The sequence below is a fragment of the Lynx rufus genome, unplaced genomic scaffold, assembly GCF_022079265.1.
Source record: "Lynx rufus isolate CCGP_SWC_20201006 ecotype Redwood Valley unplaced genomic scaffold, mLynRuf1.p SCAF_8, whole genome shotgun sequence".
NCBI classification, from domain to species: domain Eukaryota; kingdom Metazoa; phylum Chordata; class Mammalia; order Carnivora; family Felidae; genus Lynx; species Lynx rufus.
This window is the reverse complement of record NW_025814896.1, coordinates 40,327,561-40,351,909: the sequence shown is the minus strand read 5'-3', so window position 1 is coordinate 40,351,909 and position 24,349 is coordinate 40,327,561. Positions and strand designations below refer to the sequence as shown.

The following is a 24,349-nucleotide window of genomic DNA, read 5'->3' as shown; positions in this document are numbered from 1 at the left end:
AGGACCATAAGAAAGTGGTATGGATAAGGGCAATACATTGAGAAAAGAGAATTAATTAACAAAATTAGGCCTTCTTTAATGACCCAAGATGCTACTGAGTCATTAAAAATCACTTTTGAATGACAGTAATCTCAGTGAAACAAAATAAACTGGCTACAAGAAATAACAACTGTTATGTTCACAATCTCTCTTTTATTTTTTTGAGGTTCTTCCTATTGATAGAATATTTATTTCTTCCTAATTTCATACATGCTGGCCCAAAAGGCTCTAAGATTTTTAGAATTATGTTTCCCTTCCAAAGGAAAAAAAAAGACATAGAAAAGTACAAAAGATAATATAATGAACACTTGTGTTCTCACTATTAATGATTTTGAGTTTTCAGATTTACCTACTTTAGCAACAATGTTCATATAATACAATGTTACTAGTTTTTGACCCTCTCAAAGGCAATCTAAGTAATCTTCTCAAAATCAAAGTACTCTTTTCTTGGTAGATAGACTGCAAATTAGCTAAATTTACTGAACTTTATTAATCAAATTTCAACGTAGCCACTGTTTGTGAGGGGTGCAATTCTCAGATCATTTAACTCTAACCAAAAAACATACATATAAGAAACTGTCAGGCACTTGTGTCTGATTTAAACAGTATATGTGGCACTCTGAAATACATGAGTCAAGAAATGTTCCCGATGGGGTGACCTTGCCCAAAATGCCACTGAGGGAGAGTGGTAAGAATGTGTTTGAGTTGACCTCACCTAAAATGACCCAAGAGCAAGAAGACAGGGTAGACTCCCGCTCTGATAGGGTCTTCGTTCCAGCACACAACACGCTGGTTCCTCTGTGCATCCTACTTTGAAGGATGCTCTCAGATACAGAGACTGGAAGATGAATCCTGTGCTAGAGTTGTCACTTCACCAAGGCAGAGCCTGCACCTTGATTGTTGCACAATCATCAGCTGAAAGGAAGTAAGCCTAGATCATCTTGGAACAAAGATGGCATCACCTTTGTTTATTATAAGCAATTTTTAGGGGGCATGGGACTTTAAAAATATCTTAACATGTTTATCTGCAACAAATAAAACCAGGATTTCTTCTGTTGCACACTCAGCTCAATAAAACTCTAATCTCTTAAATTCATGTTTGCCCACCATCCCTCTGGCAGTCCTCAAACAAATTTACTTGATTTAAAAAGGTCTCATGTGCAGGAGTGTGCCCTGGAATAACAGATATTCTCTGATTTCATATGCACAAGCCAAAGAAAATACTTTCCATGGTATCTGCTATACAGGGAAGAGTGTTGGGGAAATTACTTCAACGCCCCAAAGTCTTTAGTCCATGGGCTTACATGCCATTTCAATTTATAGCCCTGTGCATAACTGTGACAACTACCAGATGAACAGAAACACTCAAAGCCCACTAGACGTTCAATAGCCTCCTCTCCACATTCCCCAAATGAGAGAAATGGAACATAAGCAAACACTAATTGACACAGATACAACTACTTTCATAATCTATTCACAACCTTAATAATCCTTTCACCACAATGTATCTCTTAGTGGCTGAGGTTGGAGACCAAATTAGAAGCATACTGCTCTTGTTTCTCTTCCATGAAATTAAAAGAAACAGTTCAGCATAGAATGGATTTTTTCAGAGAAAATATTTGCATTTTTTATAACATAATGCCAACTATATCACAATCTCTATAAAGGTAGAGACCATGTCCAGCCGATTTGCCAATGGCACCACATTACTTCCACCTGGTAAATGCTCAATCAGTATTTGTTGAATTAATGCTGGATGGTATGAAATGTCACGTGGTAATTGGACATATGTAAAGTATGTATTGAATGTGGATGACTTCCTATGTCATGTATTTAATTTTCATTAAAATGTAAGTATTTCATTTTCATTAAAAATAATTTATGTAGATTTCTCACCATTTCCTTTTTGGTTGCTATTATATTACATTTGCATGAAGCCAGAGACTGAAAACTGATTTACTTTCACAACATGTTTCCTGATATAAAACCATAGTTCCGAGTTTGAGAAGCAAAAATGTGGATTTGGACAGGATGTTTTAGAGGACACACACATACACACACACACACACACACACACACACACACACACACCGATTTTTAAGTACCCAAGTCCTCAAACTGCCCAGCATTGCCAAATGTGGTACTCTCCTACACTGATTAATGCAGGATTGTACAAGGCTGTGTTCTAGGATCTGATTATTCCCCTTCTAACTCAAAATCTCTGTCTTAATAAGGAAATTGCACAGCAATAACTTTCTTTAGAAAAGTATTGCCAATACTTGTCAATCAATCAAAATATTGCAATGTTTAAGAGTTTATTTTCTTCTTTTCTCAGTATGATTTCTTTTAAACAGAATTCTTTTGGTGTAACCTGACTAGGTAAGTACTGAAATAAAGCAATTGCATAAAAATACAACAAAATATTTGAATTTAAAAAGTTAAATTTTGGGGACTCCTGGGTGGTTAGTCCATTAGGCATCTGAGTCTTGATTTCAGTTTAGGTCATGATCTCATGGTTCATGAGTTTAAGTCCCACATTGGGCTCTATGCTGGAAGTGTGGAGCCTGCTTGAGATTCTCTCTCTCTTTCTCTCCCTGTCACTCCTCCATGCTTGCTCACTCTCTCTCTTTCAAAAATAAATAAACTTAAAAAAAAAAACTTTTTGATACTCGTAGTTATCTACTTATGTCCTGATAATTCAAAGTTTCTCTTTAAAAATACATGCATGTTTACACATACATACACACCTACATTTATACATTCATTGAAAATATATTGAACATATTTTATGCACCAGGTTCTGGTTTTGGTGCTGGGAGGACAATGATAATCAAAAGCAGAAGTGATCTCAGGTCTTCTCAAGCTTTCAGTCCAGAGGGCAGAAAAATTTTAGTGAAATAATACCATGGCAAAATGTAAATTCATCACTGAGATCAGCCATGGATATATATATGGTATGATTATGGAATATAGTAGAGGCATATGGTTTTGTTGGGATGACTGGAAAAACCTGTGTTCCCTAGCATATGAATGAAGTGGGATTTGAAAGTTGAGTGGGAAGCATCTAGGCAAAGTGTACAAGTATGGTTCTGAAATGCTGGGCATATAATCTTCAAACAATGAAGGGCCAACAAATACATAAAACTAGCTGCCATTCCTCAGGCATATGATTATGGGTCCTATTCTTCATACTTCCCAAAAGTCCTATAGAATCAAGCCACCAATGGGGAGCTGGGTGGCTCAGTCAGTTGAGCATCTGACTTCTACTCAGGTCATGATCTCATGGTTTGTGAGTTCAAGCCCCACGTCAGGCTCTGTGCTGACAGCTCAGAGCCTGTAGCCTGCTAGAGTTCTATGTCTCCCTCTCTCTTTGCCCCTCCCCTGCTCACACTCTGTCTCTCTGTCTCTGTCTCTCAAAATTAAATAAACATTAAGGGGCACCTGGATGCCCAGTCGGTTAAGCGTCCGACTTCAGCTCAGGTCATGATCTCACAGTCCGTGAGTTTGAGCCCCGTGTCAGGCTCTCTGCTGACCGCTCAGAGCCTGGAGCCTCCCTTGGATTCTGTGTCTCCCTTTCTCTCTGACACTGTCCTGCTCACGATCTGCCTCTCTCTCTCTCTCATATTAATAAACATTAAAAAAATAAAAATAAACATTAACAAAAACTTTAAATATCAATCCACCACTGCCTATAGCAGCAACCTCGGTAGAACACTCTTGTAATGACTTTTCCTTCTTTTCTTGTTCACTCTCCCTACTCCTTTGCTGCTACTTACTGGCTCCACTTTCCAAATAAAAACCCTACAAAATCCTTGCCTGATGTCATGATTTTTGGAGAACTGCAAACTAAGACATCAAGCATGACATGGGATAAGAACAAAATGCATAGGTCTCTTAGGCATTTTGTTTTTTAAAGGTAGTAAGTAACTAGATCTTTTTTTTTTCTCAATAATATCTTTCTAGCTGCAGTGAAGAGAACAGATCAGATGAAGGCAAGATGAGATGAGGTTCATCATTAAACCTAGGTTTAATCTAAGGTATCTTGGAGATATCTTGGAAGAATTACAAAGTAGGCAGCTAGATATATGATTCTGGAATATAGAGGAGAAATTTAAGCATTTCTGATTCATCTTTATTTTGGTGGTGATGGGATCCATGAACCCTAGATTATACATATATAATCAGGTCTTGAGGAAGCTGGACTAAAAAATGAGATTAAATAGGTTGGGGCAGAGATGGGATGGATATCAAGGGAATGTTTCGTCATGGAAGCCAGGGGAAGAGCATATTTCAGAAAGAAGGCAAAGGTCTACAGTGCTCATCACTATTACAGAGGTAGGTAAGATTATTGTGACAGACCATATTATTGGTCCCAGTTTACCTCCCCATGCATTCATATTCTTTACTATGTAACTTTGCAGTTTCATTCACTAAAAGAGGTGGAATACAGGGGTGCCTGGGTGGCTCAGTCAGTTAAGCATCCAACTTTGGCTCTGGAACATGACCTCATGGTTCATGAGTTCAAGCCCTGCATCAGGCTGTGTGCTGACAGCTCAGAGCCTGGAGCCTGCTTCAGACTCTGTGTCTCCCTCTCTCTGCCCCTCCCCTGCTCATGCTGTCTCTCCATCTCTCTCTCTTGAAAATAAATATTAAAAAAGTTTTTAAAAAGATGTAGAGTACATTATTCCATTTGAATTTATTTGGCCAAGTGACTTTCTTTGGGGAAAAAAAGGCAGAATTTATGGCATGCAGTTTCTAAACATTTTAACTTGCCTTCTTGCACTTCTGCTCTCCTCATGAGAAGGACATGCCTGGTCTAGCTAATGAATCCCAGGAGAAAGAGAGAGTGGAACCAAGCCCAAAAGTTCAGCAGACACACAGATGTAAGAATGAAATAAATGCATAGTGTTGTGTGTCCCTAAAGTTTTATCATTGTTTATTATGCAAGTTGTCTTGACAATAGAAAACTGACAGATGACTAAAAACCTATACATTAGATTAAGAATACAGGTCATTAATTGGTGCAGATCAGTTTTGCTACGGAGAAAACAAAAAGAGAGAGGATAGTGGGAGAAGCACATGGATTTGAGAGAAGTTATGTATGTGCATGTGCTTATATGACTTAAATGGCTGAAGCCTAAGCCTGAAAGAAAGTTTCATGGGAATAGAAATATCCTAAGAAGAGGGAGAAACTGATTATCCAAAATAAAGAGGGAAGATGTCCTAGATGCCACTGGAGATATTAGGTTACATGTTATAGAAGTTTGCATTAATGATAACATAGGTCAAGGGTAAAGCTGGCAGCCCTTATAAAGGAACCAGAGTGCTGAGTTCATGGGCACTGCCACCGACAGTGGCAGTGTAAGTTTTTCTTCATGCTATGCTTATTTCCGCAAAGAAGAAACTTGAGTGAAATGAAATTAAAATTTGGTAGCATATATTCTTCAGTGTCATCTATAGTGATAGAAGATCTTACATTCTTTAATCAAAGAACTCAATAGTGGAAAAAATTAGAACGCAACTTCTGTCCCTTGTACATGAGGTCTAGTACAGAATACTGAAAGCATTATGATATTAAAATGAAAAGAAATACAGTTGACCCTTAAATAACAGGAGTATGAACTGCACAGGTCCACTTACATGTGAATTTTGTTTTTTGATAAATACAGTACAGTACTGTAAATGCATTTTCGCATCCTTTTGATTTTCTTATAAACTTTATCTTAAAAAATTTTTTTAAGTTTATTTATTTATTTTGAGAGAGAGAGAGAGAAAGTGCTCATGTGAGCAGGGGGAGGGGCAGAGAGAGAGGAGAGAGAGAATTCCAAGCAGGCTCTACATGCTGTCAGTGCAAAGCCCGATGTGGGGCTCAAACCCATGAACCATGAGATCATGACCTGAGCCAAAATCAGTGGTCAGATGCTTAACCAACTGAGCCACCCAGGTGCCCCTTCATTTTCTTAATAACATTTTCTTCTCTCTATTTTATTGTAAGAATACAGTATATAATAAATAATACATATAACATATGAAATATGCGTTACTCGACTGCTTGTGTTATTGGTGAGGTTTCCAGTCAACAGTAGGCTATTAGTAGTTAAGTTTTTAGGGGACTCAAAAGTTATATGTGGATTTTCTACTGCCTAGGGGGTTGGCACTCCTAATCCCCCTGTTGTTCGAAAGTCAACTGTAAGTAAAAGTAGATGTATCTGTCCAGATATATCCAAATTAACAATTTGGATGGCTGGAACTAAAACCAAGATCCATTTATAACCAGATTAGTTATTTATTATGTAGTTTATTATGAAGTATTTTTAAAAATGTAACATCAGTATTGATGCTGACTTGATTTTATTATATTTTGTTTATTTGTATTAATTATATAATAACAAATTAGAACACTTCAAATTCTGGTGATAGTAGATAAAATATTTACAATTCTAGTTACATAAAGTTTAGAAAATTAATAATTTTAAGAAACAAGAATATTCAGATAAATATCAACACAGTTTTACCTAACTTTTAAAAAGTCAGTATAAATTCTCAATAGCTGTTTTCTAAATGCACTGTTTTTTATCCCAAATATGTTTCTATAATATTATAAAACATCTGTAGCACTGTTTATTCGAAACTTCAACTACCATACAATATAAAATTAAGAGGTAAAAAATAAAGGTAATTTCAAAACCAATAGGATACTCAAATTTATTACAAGTATTATGTTTCAATAATAAAATTCATCCCAAGAGACTATTTTCTCTTAGAAAATTAGTTTATTCTTGATCAGAAATAAGACTAAAAATCAATCTTTGCATTAAACAAAACGTTCTCTTCTTACTAAAATTGAGTATTTGAGAAAGAAATAGATAATTTAGAATTTATATTTTCCCTCACATTTTATGAATTACATATTTAGTTATAAATTCCTATGTTTAATTTTGACTGGAAATCTGCACACTAATCTATTAATTGTACCTATTTTTACATTGTGTTCTTTTTTTTAATTTCCAAGCAACATCATAATCTTTGAAGCTTTCTATACTTTAATACTTCTATTAAAATATAATATTCTCTTTAGAGAAATGGCAATGTGCACCTGAAGGGCATTTTCTTGATTTCTTTCTTATTAATCTATTAGAAAATATAAACTGTACAGCTCATAGTAAACCATCACCTTTGTGCTAAGAAAGTCTGAGTGTGTTACCAAGACAGCACTTGTTCAAGCTCTGACAACAGCAATTGGGTGGGTAGTAGGCATATCTCATCACACTATAAATGATAAACATGTTACAAAAATGGTAGCATTTTTGCCTTTCATGTGGCACAGGCTATAAATCGATTTCTCCCCAAGTAAAATGAAGAGACCCTGAGAAAATAGTGAAATGTAGTGGTGTTTGCATCACTACGTCAAGTGTTGCTCATGTAAGACAAGCCTTAAAGAAATAAAGATAAATGAATGGAATCACAAAAGATTTGCTGGCTAAAATAATTCCTTTTTTAAGGGTATAAATTCCTCTAAACTAATTACTTGGGTGGCTGGAATCAAAGCCAAGATCCATTTTGTTCCATTATTAATGTCTACACCCAAGGTTTCTATGGATATATCCAGATTTCTCTCAGTTGCTCCAGAAAATCATGGAGCATAGAGGAGAGATGCTGACTGTTTCTAACAGCAATTCCTCCTTCCTGCCTAAGAACTGTGGTCCGCTCAATGCAGCAAGCCAGGGGCAACTCCTTCATTTTTGAAAATCTAAAGGTAATTCAAGTTGAAATAGCACTAACCAGTTTGGAAATGAGGTAGACAAGTGTAATTTTTACATAAAAGTATATAAACTTCTTGAAATAATATAAAGGCTTTCTAGAATCCATCCTTATATGTAGCAACAAAATATTTAAGTCAATTTCTTTTAACAGTTTTCTAAATTGCCTCTATATCCTACTTAAGTTTTTTAATAGTCAAATGTACATATTAAAGGGACCCTCTGTACACACAGACATGCTAAGATACATACTTCCTGCTCCTTAATAGTTCACAACAAATATTCACTGAGCACCTATTAAGTATCAGCCACCATATTAGGCATTGGATTCAGTGGTTAATGTGTTATATACTTACTATTGTGACAGACAGTAAAAAGAAATAATAAACAACAACAACAAAACATGCTACAAGAGTGCTTCTATCTTAGAGCATGGTACAGACTGAATGGAGGGGATGTGCAGGAAAGGTTTCCTTGAACAAATAATACCTGCATGATAAGGGATGAGTAGGAATTAATGAGGTGAAGGGGACAGAGAAGAGCACTCAAGACAAAGGAGGACAGCCTCACTGAGGCCCATCTATGAGAATTTTATATATCTAGTATAGCTGGTATCCAACCTCATTTCATTTCTAAGATGGCAATCATTTTCTTAGAAAGTCATTTCCTTTCCTCAAAACATTTGAGAATCACTCTCCTTCCTCCCAAGATAATTCTCTGGAAACTTGATTGATAAAGTCAGATCCAGAGGCCCAGAATGGTCTGACCTATGATTAACTATCCTTGTAGAAATGCAAGAGATATCCACCTACTAACATTCCTTCTACTGGGAGTTCAATTTCTCTCCCATTTAGTCCGTCAAACTCTCTTTCTCATGTCCCTCAAAATCTATCCCATTATACTCATAGAAATGGGAGAAGAGGAAAACCAAGATTGAAGACCTTGTTTGCCACTACCTGAGGACCTCTGTCATACCTTCTTAATTTCCTCCCTTCTCTCCTGTGGTTCTTCCTTGGCCTCTCTTCTTCCACCTCAGCAACAATCTCAGAAACAAAAGGGATAGCTGAAAGAATGGGTTATTTTTTTTTTATAAAAGCTACTAGTAAATTAAAAGCCTGCTCTTTACCAAGCAATTTTACCTAGGTGAACTTGAATCTGCATATGATTTTGAAATAGTTTTAAGAAGGGAGTGAGGATTACAGACACCTTTAAAACCTAACCTAGCTCTCGATCTTTCTACTCTTCATCCAAATGTCCACATCCTTGTGACTCACAAATAACTCTGACTTTTCATTCTCTTTAGCCTTCATCTTGATGCTTCAACCTTACTGAACAACTCCCCTGTCCTCAGTCATGACCTAAACAATGAGAGTCTTTGTTTCTGAGTTAAGATTGAGCTGTGTCCTAACTTTGCATCATTTAGGTTGGAGGAATAAAGACAGAAGGACCTCGCCCCTACTGACAGGCCTGCTATAGAAGAATGAACCTCAGACTTCCCAACCTGGGTCCTAAAAATCATGTTACCTTCCTATGCCCTGCTATTTATAGTGTTTAGGCTGGATAGTAGCATTAGTACTGAGAATGTGATGGCTTCAGTGGGCTATTCTGGGAACACACTCAACATTTGGGCTCTTATTTTTCTATTGAAAAGTACTTTCTGAGTTCCAAATAACCAACTCACAAATGAGTTTTTGGAATTGAATGGTTTGTAAGATGAGGGACTGGCTGCAATTAGAATGAAACAATGAAGATTAGATGAAAATTCAATTGAATTAACAAAAAGCAGAAAGATGAAAGGCTATTCCACAAAAGCCAAGTAATTCCTATGAAAAGATACCGCTAGCCAGTAAATTAGATCCTTTTTGAAATCTACATTAACTCTTTCAGGACACAGAGTAGTAGTGCACTGATGCCTTCATGGTTTGAAAAGAATTCCCAAAAGGCTTCAAATTAGTTCCAGCACTGGGTAAATCCGATTCATTATTTTACTTGAGGCCATGGGAAATATACTTATCTAATGGAAATAACTAAGCATGAGTGCAAGAGAATGATATATATGAGACTAGTATAGTTTCTATCATATCTTTATATGTCATAGACTGTACACACACATCCACCCATTCCCAGTACAAACATCATGGTTCAGAAAATGTAAATTCTTCAACTTTGACCCAAATAGGGATGTTATAAGATTCACTTACTTTCTCCCTTTTAGGGAAAACTATTTATTTGGCAAAACAAAACAAAACAAAACAACACACACACACACACACACACACACACAAAACACAAACCAAAAAAAAAAAAACTTGAAAAAGATGCTAGAAATTTCTTTTACTAAGAAGTGCTATTAAATCCCATTTTCATTTTTAATTCTTACATGTCAGCTCCTCAGAAAGAAAAATATATAATCCTGCAAACATGGGTGGTCACAGGAGAAGACAGCTACAGGAGTTCATTTCTCAAAATGTAAAGATAAACTCCTAGAAGTGAAAACCTGAAGTAGCTTGGAGGCCAGAATTGTTATTTCAGTTGACTGAGTTCATGGTGAAGGGGACAGAGTCATTGTTTCCATCCCCAAGGAAGTCAGTTAACTTTGCTGTATTCTGTGGATATAAATATCACTTTTCCAATATGAAAGGAGTAGCCATGATACTGTAATTCTAGAGCTGGAAGAGACGTTAGAGATCATTTGGTTAGGGTGTCTTCAAATTGTGATCCTTCAGGGCCCTAGAAAATAGGATACAACCATTCAAGAGATGGGGCGGGGGGGGGGGGGGTTCCTCCTATCTTTCCTATCTTCTCAGTAAATTTCCTAGTAGTAAGTTTTCACGGCAACCAAATGATCTCTGGTTTCCTTTTTACAAAGCTCTGATGTCAACCACTTGATTCAAGGGTCTCAGTGAGGTAAACCTTCTTCTTAGCTAACCATAGCTCTCCTGCTATACTCATATAGGTCTTTAAAAATATAGAAGGTATTTAGTAATAGGTACATTATGTTTTCCACTGAGCCTATTCAAAGGTTAAAAACCTTTACAAAAACATTAGTAATTTATTATTTTTAGTTGGATGTATTTGGAGGACAAGGATAAAAAATTGGGGCTGAAAAATCCAAGTCAAGTACCTCACTTTTAGTCATTTCAGGATGCCTACAAAGGCCCTGATATGATTTCTAGCACAGCCTCCTAAAAAATCAAAGGCTACACATGATTTAAAAGAAACCTAATGTAGGACATCTAACTGCTACCCAGTTAACACTGCTGGAGGAATGTGTAGATGTAATGTATAAAATGTACCCAACAACAACAAAAAAATTACCCATAAGCCTGCAAAAATAAACACACTGTATTAGTTATCTATTGCTGAGAAACAAACCATCCCAGAATTTAGTGGCTTAAAAAATATCATTTATTAGTTAAGATCCTGTGACTTTATTACTTAAGATCCTGTGGCTTCAGTAATCATTTATTACCTAAGATCTTCTGGCCACTAATTTAGTGGCTTAAAAAACGTCATTTATTACTTAAGATTTCCAAGTCTGGACCAGTTTGGCTGGGGCTTGGTAGTTTAGGATGGCATCATTCCTATCTTAGAGGCTTTAGCTGGGCATTCTCTACAAGACGTCTCATCCTCCAGGAGGCTAGACCAGGCTTGGTTCAGACTGTGAACCAAAAGTTTGCAGCTACAATGGCCCAAGTCCACTGCAAAAGCACTTTTTAAGCCTCTGCTTGAGCCACATTTGATAGTCCCTTTGGCCAAAGTAAATTATGTAGTCAAATTCAAAGCCAGTATGGGAGGGCCTACTCTCTATGTGAAGATAAAAATATGAACTATGGTGGTTATTTTATAACAATCTACTACATTACATATACTACCTAATCTACTACATTTGATGTTTTTAAAGTTGATCTCATTTAGTATACCGTTAAATAAGCTTTTATCTGAAAATATAGCTTATATGATTTTTCTAACATAACTTTTATTCAAAGATGCCTATGGCCATGGTAGCTTCTTACATACATATGCCTCAGTTTATACCTTCAATATGTCTGTACTTTACTGCTATAACAAATTTCCCTACACTTAAAACAATACAAACTTATCTTCTTATAGTTCTGGATATCAGAAGTCCAAAATGAGTTTCACTGAGCTGAAGTCAGGGAGTCAGCAATCTATTTTTTACTGGAGGTTCTGAGGAAATCTGTTCCCGGTGTGTTTTAGCTTCTGGAGGTTTCCCATATTCCTTGACTTGTGGCCTCCTTCCTTCATCTTCAAAGCCAGCAATGCTGTGTCTTCTAATGCTATTCTTCCATAGTTACATGTCCTTCTGACTACAGCAGGAAAGGGTTCTCTGTATTTAAGGACTCCTGTGATGACATTAAGCCTCCCCAAACAATCCAGGATAATCTCCCCATCTCAAGGTTCTTCATCTTAATCACATGTCTTTGGCCATAAAAAGTATTACCTCCAGAGATACCAGCGATTAGATTGTGGGCCTTAGAAGGGCCATTATTCTGACTACCACAATATGTTACTGGCAAACTGTACCTGAATAAAATTTCTAACTGCAAATCATATTGAACTGTATTGGAGAAATTGGCTATGTTAAAACAAAAACAAAACAAAACAAAAAAATTGTCATTTTATGATGGGCTTTCTTTATACAACTCAAGTTTTTAAATAAAGTATCCATTACTTTAGAACTTTAAGGTATAGTTTAAATATTTTAGAATTATTTTCAATAGTGTGCTTCAAATTAGTATCTAGGGTTAAGTACCTTAGTATATGAAAGCAATATATTTAGCCTGTGGTACAGATTTCTATTATGATTTTGCCATTTTATTTTTCTTCACTGTTTTTTTTTTGTTTGTTTTTTTGTTTTTTTGTTTTTTTGTTTTTTTTTTTTTGGGACAGAGAGAGACAGAGCATGAACGGGGGAGGGGCAGAGAGAGAGGGAGACACAGAATCGGAAACAGGCTCCAGACTCCGAGCCATCAGCCCAGAGCCTGACGCGGGGCTCGAACTCAACGGACCGCGAGATCGTGACCTGGCTGAAGTCGGACGCCTAACCGACTGCGCCACCCAGGCGCCCCTGATTTTGCCATTTTAAAAAATTAAAGTTGAATTTTCATAGTAAAACCATATTGAAGAGAGCACACTTTGAAGTGAATTAATGATAGTTTATATTAGGTACTATTTTTCTCTTTCTCTCTCTGTCTCAAAACTGTTAATGATCAAAGCTACATATGACCCTGTTTGCATTCTAGACTTTCAGCAGATGTCTCTTTTCTAACTCACCACGAGTGCAACATTGGAGAAATTATATGTGACCATGCCTTCATATTTCTGTGATTTTTGAAGTTATTAAACCCCCTGTTACCAGTCAGCTCCAGCTCGATTTCTTTTTTCTTTTCTTTTTTTTAAGGAGAGGTAGATCTTGTTTTTATTGAAAAAAAATCCAAAACTAAATCTTAGATTGGTTTTTAATTAATATGTTTGAATTATAGTAATGATTCCTAACATTACCTTTAAGTTCCAGAAATTTAAATTGAGATGGTTCAAATAATGCTCCATTTCTGACAACATAAAATCATTTACAGGATTTGTCTCCTTCTTTGTCAAACTATTGAAATGGGTTCTCATGGGATTCACACTCTGTTTATAAACAAACAAAAATTACCCAGCTACAACTTTAGCTCAAAATTAGATCTGATAAAAATTCTTCAAAAGATGGTTTTATAAAAGAGCCTCATAAATCCTTTATTCAAATTCACTATGAACAACATTTAAGCAAGGTTTTGGGACAGAATCTTAAGGTGGATGAATGATACTTCTATCTCTATGTTTCCAAATACTCTTATTATAGTCTTGTACTCCTATCATTTTTTTTTCTTTTCATGACTAGAAATAATGCACATACATTGAACTTTTGTGAAGGCAGATGAAGAAGTGTGCAGTGACAGGTTAGTAATAACCCATGAAAGTGTTTGATGCATTTTTTTCTTGTCTAAAATATGTTTTCAAACAACTGCTTCATTTTTCCTGACATTTTTAAATTCAATGCACCTGTTTTTAAAACTGGGTGTGAATTTATGACCCCTGTGACTAGACTCAAATATTTTATTCTTGAAAAGAAAAGGTTGCTTTGTCAAATAATTCTCTTATAAGCATCATACAACTCTTTCAGCTAATAGAGGATTTTTAAAAAGGTGTAGCGTATGTATTTTTTAATGTTCATTTATTTATTTTCAGACAGAGGAAGAGTGTGCATGTGTGCACAGGGGAGAGGCAGAGAGAAAGAGAGAATCCCAAGCAGACTCCATGCTTAGTATGGAGCCCCCACGTGGGATTCATTCTCATGACCATGAAATTATGACCTGAGATGAATTCAAGAGTCAGACACTTAATCCACTGAGCCACCCAGGTACTCCAGACTTAATTTTTTTAATTAAAAATTTTAATTTAATTTTAGGTAGTTTTGATCATTCCTACATTCTGTCATTGGAAGAATTATCTTTTTCTTCTTCTTCTTACATTTCAGTATATGTATATAGCAGAATAAAATCAGCAAATAGGTAAATTCATGATTTCTATAATAATACCACTCCACAACATGGTTTTTAGAGGATGACCAATGAGGTAATAATAAGTCAAATATTATCTTCTCTGAGTTCTCTGTATCCCAACATAATTAAGAATATTATTGCTTATGAAGAAAAAATGATCATTAGATATGTTTGGATGGGTATACACAATACACTGTCTAAAATAAAATAGAGTGCCTAAATCAAATTGTACATGTGCTATATAATTTTACACACATATGCATCAATATTGACATAAATAATTCAAATTCTGAACTTCTCCACTTGAAAATTAATAAAATTTGGATTTTACTTTGTTAATGATGACAATATATACATGACCAGAAATGAACATTATCTATTTGGTCGTGAAGCTTTGAAATGAATAAATCAGATTAATTATTTCTGAGTGATTTGCCTTTTTCTTGCTGAAATCCAATACATTATTAAGATGCCTAGACATTCCTGATAATAGACCAAGGTGAGCCTTCTGTCAGCACACACAAAGGAGCTGAAGCAAAACTCACAATAGCACACACAAACCAGTATGCTAATCTGCAACAAAGGACCCCGGCCCACAAAGGGCCAAGATGGCAGAAAAAAATCTCAAAAGAGTGCCGCACTTCAGTAACAAGATTTTCTATGAGCTCATTAATATTTACCAAAGCCAAGAGAGCTATTTTTTCCTTTCATTTAGCCACAAATGTCTCCTTAAAATTATTCCTATATTGAGACAGCATTAGAAAAATAAACTATGCATATTAAAAGAAGTCTCAAATTAAAGACAAGCAGCTTTTAAGATAAGCCTGTTTTCAATGTGAGCATCTGTACCCAGAAGACCATTTACACAAATTAACATATTTTATCTACTGTAAAAAAACATGAAATAATTCACATATGCAAGATTGTTTAAATTACTATCAGGGAATGCTTGAGCATTATTAGCACAGCCCACAAAAAAACAAATTCTGATAACCAAGGCAAAAAGACCAGTGGCAAATTTGCCACTGAAAAAGAAAACTACTTGGAAAGGTATTTTTCAATGGCAAGCAGTGTTTCATTGAATTATTTATCAGGATGATCAAGAAGTGGATGTTGGATACAGACAGACCTGAGTTTGAATCTGACACCAGCTACGCAGTATCGGGTAAAATACTCCATCTGCCTGAGCCTCAGCTATTCCATCTGTAAAATGCCTAATAAACCTACCTCCTGGGACTTTGAGAAATTTAAGAGACTGTAGTCACCAAAAGCTGAATATAGCGCAGGGCCCATTCAAATCCTTCAATAAGTGCTGAAAGTTTTTGTTTGTTTCCTAGAAGAACTTTAGAGACCACAGATAATAAAAAACTTACTTATCATCCCACTACCCTGAGGGAACCACATAAATTACCACCTGGTGAATATCCTTCTGATTCTTTCTCTGTATATATGAATAAGCTTGTATGTATACTTTCTAACTCTTTATTTTATGGACATGGAATCCTACTTTGAATTATCTCACTTGCTTTTTCTGTCCTTCTCATTAACAATATATGGTGAATACATTTCCATATCTTTAGCAATTATTTTACACCATTTTAATACTTATGGTATTTCACTGTGTGAACATAGCATAGGATTTGGGATGCTTCCAATATTTAATCAATGTAAACAACAGTGTATGTGTATCTGGCAATAAATATTCCTGTACATCCTTCATTATCTTTTAACCCAAATACCATTATAATAAATGTCCCACAAAGGCATGTGCATGCTGTTATTCCATTCAACCTGATAACATGTACTTCTACACATCTCAATTTTTTTCTATTTTTTTATATTTAATTTTTCAGTATATAATACCTTTGTCTTACAAATTTTTATATCAGTATAATATAAATAAAAAGTAAACAGTAAAGTATCTTACTCTCAGCTCTGTATCTTATTTACTCACTTCTCATTATCTTGCAGGTAACATTGTTATTAATATATACAGCCTTTTAGATTTTATCTGTGAATATATAAGTAAATATAAACATATATATCACACCCCCTTATTCTATAAAGGACAGTAGAAAATACATACCATACTATGTTTTGCTTTTGCAGGTAATAATATAGTTTATAGTTATTTCTGTATCAGTAGTTATTTCTCATTCTTTTATTTACAATCACATGGTATTCCATTGCATACCTATACCCTAATTTACCATAATTCATTTACACCATACCCTAATGGTTGGTATTTAGTTTTATACCAATGTTTTGCTCTTGAAAAAAAGTCATTAATATTATACATATATCATTTTTGTGTATGCAAACATTTCTTCAGTTCAGACTAATATTCAAAATATTTAACAATCTGTCGGCCATACTGGTGTTTATCAACTGATTATCAGCTCTGTATGTCTGTTAAATTCTTAGAAATAAAATTACTTACCTCAGTTCCATATACTTTTTAAAAGGAAAAAAAAAGATAGAACTTTGTATTTCTACCATCGTGAGCAACTTTTTGTACTCATTAGGTCTCCTCCCTAAACTCATTTCCTGCAGCTCCTGTGTGATCTCTCCTGCTCTGGGGAGCCCTTCCACTTGTTCTGGAGTTTGTGGATTTTATCTGTCTCCTAATTCTACGGATATACGTACTGTATCATTCCTCCATAACTGAATATTATGGTTTACAAGTTTTGTAAATTTTATAGGTGATAAGTGGTATCTACTATTGATTTCACTTGCATATTTTAAGTGACACATATTTTCTAATATATTTAATAACTATTTTTATTTCATATGTAGCAAATTAGCTAGTTCTATCTTTTGTTCACATTTCTATTGAAGTATTATTATTTTCCTTTAAATTTCTTATCCCTCTTTTATTATTTTTTTTAACACTTATTTATTTTTGAGAGAGAGAGAGAGAGTGAGCAAGGGAGGGGAAGAGAGAAAGGGAAACACAGAACCTGAAGCAGGCTCCAGTCTCCAAGCTGTCAGCACAGAACCCAAAACGGGGCTTGAACTCACAAACCACGAGATCGTGACCTGAGCCAAAGTCGGATGCTGAACTGAACCCACTGAACCACCCAGGTGACCCTCGTATCCCTGTTTTAAACTTTATTTGGAAATGGTTTAGAAATATTTTTATTTACAGTACCTCCATTTTTTTGTTTTTTGTTTTTCTTTTTTTGCAGGAGTAACAGATTAAAGGAAATAAGAAGTAGACTCATTCACTCATTTGTTCATTCATTCAAAATGTATCAAATGCCTACATGTACCAAGTATTTTTCTAGGCACTAATGACACAGAGGGGAATAAGTTTCAGCCCTCATGGCACTTCTATTTCAAGAGGGAAAAAAATAAAGCAGGGAAGGGGCTAGAGACTGATAGGTGAAATAGGGTTTGTTTTGTTTTGTCTTTAGACAGGATAGGAGAAATAAAAAAAAATGTCCTTTTATTGATTAGAGGCCACCTTGAAGCTTAAGGGACTTACCTAATACAAACAGCTTTTCCAATGACCAAAGTTATTTTTATGATCCTAAAGAAATGTTTTAGTATATTTTGTCATTAGGTATATTTCATCTTGGAGAAATTTTTGAAATTATTCTGCCTTAATTCTATTTTACCTTTTATAAATAGTTTGCCTAAATACTTTCAGAAAAAATTTTCAGTACTCTCCTAAAATATCAAAAATCAACCATATTTATCCCAAAATTTCAACTTTGATTCAAGAGATACAAGAAAACACTTGATAAGGACAAAATAAATCTAGAGATGTGGTGAAAAAAACCAATGTAGTTTGCAAATAACTGAAAAACATATACAGGAACTATTATCAGAAATGGAAGCAAAATTGACCACAAATACTTACAGAGACAATAAAATGAACAACTAACTCCCAGCATGTATTGCCATCTTTTAACATCTAGCACAGGCCAGAAGATTTCAACTCTTCCAAAGAAATGCTCCCCGCCCCCCTGCCACAGCTACCAAAAGCTGTAAGGACACAACAGTGATGCCGATTGGGCTGCATAGCTTTCCTAACACCTTCTTATCAGAAACCAGGTCTAAGTAGGTACCTGGTCCCATTTTCTGTTGCAGAAATATACAATGTCCTAGTTAAGACTTTTGGTTTCAGAAATAGAACAACTGGAATCAAATCCCTTAGTGACCATTTTTTTTATTTTATTTTTTATTTTTTAAAATTTACAACCAAATTAGTTAACTAAGTGGATGGAACTGGAGGGCATTATGCTAAGTGAAATTAGACAGTCAGAGAAAGACAAAAATCATGTGACTTCACTCATATGAGGACTTTAAGAGACAAAATAGATGAACATAAGGGAAGGGAAACAAAAATAATATAAAAACAGGGAGGGGGACAAAACAGAAGAGACTCTTAGTGACCATTTATTAAGTATATGACTTCTGCAAGTCACTTAAACATTCTGCACCTCAGTTTCCTCTAATTAAAAAAAAAAGGAAGAAGAGTACTTACTTCATAGAATTGTCATGAGGATTAAGTAAGCAAATCCACACAAAACACTTAGACCAGTACCCTGCACATAGTTGGTACTCTATTACTCTCTAGGATTCTCACTAATATTAACTATCATATCACTGTTTTGCAGATGTATTTAATTAGAAAGTATAAGGTATGATTGGTTTGGCCACTGCCCAAAAAATTGTAAAATACTTCACTGATTTGTATTTATTTATTTATTTTTACCATTTTAACCATTTTAGTTTATAACTTGGTGGCATTTAGTATATTTGCAATGTTGTGTGTGGTACAGCCATCGCCACTATGTAGTTCTAGAATATTTTCATCACCCCAAAAGGACATCCCATACCCATTAAGTAGTCACTTGACATCCTCCCCTCTTCCTCAGCCCCTGGCAATTAGTATTTTGCTTTCTGTCTCTATGGATTTCCCTATACTGAATATGGAAACACACAATGGTCTTTTGTGTCTGGCTTCTTTCACTTAGTGTATGTTTTCACAGTTCATTCATATTGTAGCATGTATCAGTACTTCCATTCCTTCTAATGGATGAATGCTATTCTATTACATAGATATAAAACATCCTGTTTACCCATCCATCAATTGATGGATATTGAGTTATTTCCACCTTTTAACAATTGTGAACAGTACTGCTATGAACATTTGTGTACAAGTTCTTGTATCTGTTTTCAGTTAGTTTGGGTGATGAGTAGAATTTCTGGGTATTGCAGTAATTCTATATTTCATTTAGTGTGGATCACCAAACTATTTTTCACAGTAGTTAGAACACTTTACATTCCCACTAGCAGTAAAAGAAGGTTCAATTTTCCCTACTTCCTCATCAACAATATTATTTTTCTTCTTTTAAATTTATTATAACCATTTTCATAAATGTGAAGAGGTACCTCATTATGGTTTTCATTGTCATTTCCATAATGACTAATGTGTTTGGGTATCTTTTCATATGCTTGTTGGCCATTTGTGTATCTTCTTCAGAGAAATGTCTGTTTAAATACTTTATATCCAATTTTTAATTGGGTCGTTTCTCTTGTTGTTGTTGAGTTGTAAGAGTTCTTTATGTATTCTGGAGAGTAGACTCTTCCAGATATATAACTTATAAATATCTTCTCCCATTCAGTGGGCTGGTTTTGTTTTGTTGTTGTTATTGTTGTTGTTGTTGTTGTTTCTATTTTCATAATTATATTCTTTGAGACGCAAAAGTTTTCAATTTTGATGATGTCTGATTTATTTTTTTCTTTTTGTTGCTTGTGCTTTTTGTATCATATTTGTACCAAATTCATTGTGGAATCCATGGTCATGAAGATTTACCCTTATGTGTTTTTTTTAGTGCTTTGTTTTGTTTTGTTTTGTTTGTATTTTCAGCTTTATATTTATGCCTTTGATCTATTTTGAATTAATCATTGTATGTGATATGAGATAAGGGTCTATTGTCACCCTTTTATGTATGGATATCCAATTGTCCCAGTACTATTTGTTGAAGAGAATATTCTTTCCCCATTCAATGATCTTGGTTGAAAATGGCCATTGTAGAACAATGGGCAATAGAATCTTTGTCAAAAATCAATTGACCATAGATGTTATGTGCTTATTTCTGGATTCTCAATCCCACTGATCTATATATCTATCCTTATGACAACATCTCTCTGTTTTGACTATTGTAGTTTTGCAGTGAGTTTTAAAATTAGGAAATGTAAGTCCTCCAACCTTGGTCTTCTTTTCTCAGATCGTTTGGCTATTTGCAGCCAAACCACTTTATTTTTTAAAAAATTATTATTGGACCATCTGGGTAGCTCAGTTGGTTAAGTGTCCGACTCCGACCCAGGCCATGGTCTCACAGATCGTGGCTCAAGCCCCACATTAGGGTCTGCACTGACACCTCAGAGTCTTAAGTCTGATTCAGATTCTGTATCTCCCTCTCTCTTTCTCTACCTCTTCCCCACTTGTGCTCTCTCTTTCTCAAAAGTACATAAATAGGGGCGCCTGGGTGGCTCAGTCGGTTGAGCATCGGACTTCGGCTCAGGTCATGATCTCATTGTCTGTGAGTTCGAACCCCCCATCCGGCTCTGTGCTGACAGCTCGGACCCTGGAGCCTGCTTCAGATTCTGTGTCTCCCTCTCTCTCTGACCCTCCCCCATTCATGCTCTGTCTCTCTCTGTCTCAAAAATAAATAAACATTAAAAAAACATAAATAAATATTAAAAATAATAAAAAAGGTAACTATTAACAAAAAATATATAATTGGATTTTAGGTAAAGCCATACAAGACCCTACTAGCTAGTAACTTAGTGTGAATTTTAAAATAAAATATTTATCGGTCTCATCTAGAAATTTAAAAAGAATGTGTTTTCAGAGTTTTCAGCAACTTTTAAGATGTACCAGAATAGAAGAAATTGAAGGACAAGGCAGTTTAAATCTATCAATAACAATTAGTAATAGTAGTATTTAAAATCAGTAATATTAGATTTTTCTGAAAGCACTTGCACATACAGTGCCTGATATTTTTTCACAAAAGTTCTATGAAGTAGTGCAAGAATGAGTATTCTCAATATGCAAATGGAAAAAAATAAGGCCCTGAGAGGTTAGGCAATGAGCCCAAGTCTGCACAGCAAATAAATGCTAAAACCAAAACAAAATACCAAGTCCTCTGATTTCCAGGTCAGTTACTTCAGCTGGGCAAGTTAATAGCAGCCTTGGATAAAAATTGGCCTTATTTAAATTTTTACTTCAGTTTGGGAAAAAAAATCTATTTTATAAGTAATAAGAGCTTTTATAATTGCTTCTGCAAATCACTTGCTTATGCTACGTTCTTACAGAAATAAAAGTAAAATCAGATGCCAAAGATTTTAGCTCTCCTGAGAGTTATTTGTAGTATAGATTTAACTTCTTTGGGTTGATTCCTTTTATACTTTAAGGTATGCTGTGATTATTCTCCACATACTGTTATGTTCTCAATTTCTTATTCCTCTCCCTTGCATAAAGTTTTTTTTCTTTGACATTTAAATTATTATTAACTGGTAAAATGTTTTCATTACTCAGTTAAGCAACACAGATTTTTCTGCACAATCTGTGATGAAAAACCCATGCAAACCAAAACGTGCCTTAGGAAAGTGGCCTGAACCACCTCTTATGTATCCACCCAATAGTCCCATTAAAATATCACAGGAATATTATTAAGTATTAGAGGATGCAATTTGGAGAAGTATTGTAGTTACTGCCCTTTGGAGAACTTATTTAATGCCAAGGAAAGATAAACATTGTGCATTTTGTAGGTCAGTAGGATGTCTCTAAAACTCCAAAGACAAGTGCAAGAAGAACCCCTCAGTCCATGTTCTTTTAAAGCAGTGAGTTAAACGGTCTGTTATAAATATTCAGTGGAGAAAAAAAATGTACTCATTGTCATAAGAAGACATAAAAGTTTTCCTTCAGAGCTTGAGCCATTGTGGTATAATACAACGAAAATTTGATTTCAATGATTCTCAAGTGCAGCTATGCTGTGTCTTGTATTCTCCTATTTGGTAAAGTGACAGTCTTGGTAACTGAATATTAATTTTCACCAAAAAAGCATTCCAAAGTCTCTTTCAAAGAGGGAGTTAAGCTTATTAATTCATTCCTTATAACAAGAGGACCAAGTGTATGACTTGCTATATATGGAATAAGAACTCCTAGGGGCCAAGAAGATTTAATCAAGGGCTGAAGAGGAAGAAAAAGTAAATGAGCCAGAAGGCAGAAGAATGTGAGGAGGTCACCCAACTTTTCAGAAAAGGAGGGGGAAAAAAAAAACACCTTCCGAGAACTCAGCCAAAGTGAAGCAAGGCAATCAAAAGGACAAATACCTCTTGAGATACGGCAAAAACATTGACTTTCCCTTATAATGCCATTTTAATTTCTGGTAAAATTCCAAAGCAAAGGTTTATATTTCATGATATTGTCAACTTTGCATAAGACTACTTGTGCTACTCATGACTTACACGGCCTTAGGGACACTATCGATTTTTTTCCCCTCTCATAAATCTGAAAATGCTCTCTGCCTTCCCAGTAGACCCCTAATATTTATTGGTGTCTATCCTAAAACAACAGTTCAAGGTTGGAGCCATGAAAAAATTTGAGGCTCTAATTTACCATAAAGAGGGTCTACTAAAGATTGCAGATAATAATACACAGCACTCAAAGTTTGCCCAAGAAATATTAGAAATGCCTCTGCCTAAACGCACACACTTTATTTTTCCTAATAAATGTTGCTACATAGCAAAGTTACAAAGTGATGCATGCCACATTCCCCTCCAACATATCTATAGAACTCCATACCTATTTAAAGTATCATTTGACTTATAAATATTCCCTTTCTGTTACTTTACATTCTTAAACATTATTTAAGACCTCAGGGTTTTTGTTTCTTTGTTATATATATGGATGCACATGTGTGTATACATATATAAACATATATATGTGCGTGTATATATATATAAGTAATGCAAGAATGATTTTATATATTTGGTAAATATTTACCATACATATTTACCAAATATATAATATATATTACCATATTAAAAATTAACTAAGAATTTTAAAAATATTTAATTAATTTAAAAATAATAATTATTATTGCAGATTAATATAGATAGCATGTGCATTACAAAAAATAATTTTATTTTCAAAACCAAAACTTCTAGTGAGAAAATGGCATTTTTTAAAATTTTTGCAAATATTTTTAATGTCTGGTTTAAAAAGAAGGCAGTTGAATTCTCATGTCTTCTTCATTTAGTAGAAAATATCATCTTTCATGTAACCTTTAGAAACACACCATACTTGTGAGAGAATGACAATGAAAAAATGTCTTAGTATTATCATGAAAATCATGTTGGCCTCATAGAACCTCTGAAAGGGTCTTGAGGACCCCCCAGACATCCCCACATCACACTTTAAAAACGACTGCTTTAGAATATCAGAAAATCATACAGGGATTAAAGCCACATTGGGATAACTACACACTCCTAGAAAATAACCATGGTAGTATCCTGTCTAGGTTTCCACATCAATTTCTTCTAAATAAATTTCCCATCAGTTATAGTTCTTTTTTCTTTTGAGGTCATTTAGGCAAAGATACAGTATCAGCACCTTATGAGACATTGGAAATGTTTATAGATTTTCTAAGAGATAGTGAATCATGTCTGAAAAAGTAGATTTAGGGACCTAAGTAATTTTTCATTAGAATTAATTATCTCTACAATAATGGCAAAACCAAATTTGTTGCATAATCCCCACATTACCAGGGCCTAAATGGACTCAGGACAGCCATGTTCCCTCCCAGGGAAGCCAACAAAGATCTTCTATCTTAAAGGCACTGTTTTCAATGTTATCTTTGTATTCTTAAATTTGACTCCTGTGATAACTAGAGATGGTCACAGACAGTTTTGCATTACTCTTGCTGGATTCAAATAAGACCTACAAGGTGATGAACAGAAAAC

At 34.9% G+C, this 24,349-nt stretch overlaps 1 protein-coding gene across 1 annotated transcript in view; it reads right to left on the bottom strand.

Moving 5' to 3' along the window:
- Positions 1-24,349, bottom strand: part of MACROD2 (mono-ADP ribosylhydrolase 2) — a 2,039,958-nt gene that overhangs the window by 1,199,480 nt on the left and 816,129 nt on the right. The gene's annotated exons all lie outside the window — the stretch shown is intronic.